General features: G+C 44.6%; 1 non-coding gene across 1 annotated transcript; it reads left to right on the forward strand.

Annotated features, from left to right (window-relative positions):
- Nucleotides 1-1,143: 1,143 nt before the first annotated feature.
- On the forward strand, nucleotides 1,144-1,217 carry trnat-agu (transfer RNA threonine (anticodon AGU)). Its single transcript has one exon. It is a non-coding gene; the product is annotated as a tRNA-Thr (tRNA).
- The last annotated feature ends 539 nt before the right edge of the window (nucleotides 1,218-1,756 follow it).

Consider the following 1,756-nt stretch of genomic DNA (forward strand, 5'->3'; position numbering starts at 1 on the left):
TGAACTGATTTGAAATCACACGTGCGTGTGTATTTCACTGCAGAGCAGTCTTGTGCAGCAATGTTTCTCTCTCGAAGTTTCTAAATGGCCCATATTGTAATGGGATCAATGTGAAGAAAGCAGAGCTGTCAGAATCTGATGTTATTCAGCCAATGTACTGCAGGAAAGTGCAAAACTGGCTGATGTCATTATTTGTTCCGCTCTTTCATTGGGCCTCAATGCCACCAAACAAGCTCCTGATAGCGTCAACCTGTTTTGTTGTTCCTTGCAGTACATCTGCGGAACAATATCAGATTATCACTGCTCTGCATACTTCACACTGAATCCCATGGCAATAATATGAGTGGTTTGGGAACTTGGAGATAGAAACTTTGCTGCTCAAGATAGATCTGGCTTGAAGAACAGGCACAACGGTGTGTACAAATTATGTCACAATGGTTCCTGCTGGGAGCACTGTTGTTCCCTGGTGAACATTCAGAGTTTGCATCGCTCTGGCCTCGATACCATTTCCACTCAGCAAATACGTTTTGACTTCTGTTCTTGTGAATTATCTGAATGAAAACGGGTTCCTGATTACACACAGAGTACACCCCCTGAAACTCCCAGAAGGAGACCAGTGAGATGTACCCTCCATGTTGAAGGACAGTAACAGCCGATGCGCGGGAAAACTACCATTGCAACCCATCGTCCCACCAACCATCCCCCCAAGTGTCACATCATTCGGTGTTGGAAACATGTCGCTGTTCCTATGTGCTAAGGAGTTCAAGTGTTCAAGGAAGTAACTCATCACCTCCATCTCTGTGGTAATTAGATTCAGGCAGTTAATCCTACACCAGTGAGCGACGTCCAAATCCGAGGCACCTGTACTCCAAAGTTTCATTTTCTAATCGGATGGCTGCATTGGTCAGGAGCAAGTCCAGTTTGAACAGGTGAAATGATCAGTTTTAAACCAATACAAAAGGAGATTGTCTCTTTCTGTGCACTTTCAGAGGAGAACCTTCAAATGTGAACTATCTGTGTTTGCAAAAGCGGGCTTCTTTGAATTTGTCGCTCAGCAAAATTTGGACAGAAAACCTGTTCCTGATTGCACGCTTAAAATAATGCATCTATCAATGGGGGAAAAGGGAAATCCATCTTGCCGCTGGCACTGTGGCTTAGTTGGTTAAAGCGCCTGTCTAGTAAACAGGAGATCCTGGGTTCAACTCCCTGCAGTGCCTAAACTTTACATCCATCATTCCTTATTTAAAGCTGTCTTCTCTTGATCCAACGAGCGATGATCCGTCGATGGAGCACAGCATTCCTCCATGGAGTTTGGCCAGACAATCGGTTGAGGCAGAATACGCTGCCGCCTGATTGAGCAATGACGTTCGAATGACACGGATACCACCAGCCGATAACCCTCATTCTCTGCCATAAAAATATTCATTCACTTTCCACTGACAGGAGAGACAGCGCTGTAATCGGATGCTTGTAGTGGTGTTGCTTTTTCTTTGCTGGTGATTTAAGGATTTTATTTCAAATTCAAACAACTCATTATATTTTGAGGGAAGAAATCTCTCCTTACTTCAGGCCCATGGGCAGACACAGTATCCGAGTAATATTCGCCCAGTTCTAGATCCGACAGCCGGCGAGGGGAATAACTCTCAGCGCCTCCACTCTCAAACGCTCTCTGAATTTCACAGTTTTCGAAGAACAGAAATCAGAAATGAGAGATATGAAAAGATGGAGAGTGGGAGAATTTGAAAGGCCTGAGGTG

This window comes from Stegostoma tigrinum, unplaced genomic scaffold (genome assembly GCF_030684315.1).
Source record: "Stegostoma tigrinum isolate sSteTig4 unplaced genomic scaffold, sSteTig4.hap1 scaffold_50, whole genome shotgun sequence".
NCBI classification, from domain to species: Eukaryota; Metazoa; Chordata; class Chondrichthyes; order Orectolobiformes; family Stegostomatidae; genus Stegostoma; species Stegostoma tigrinum.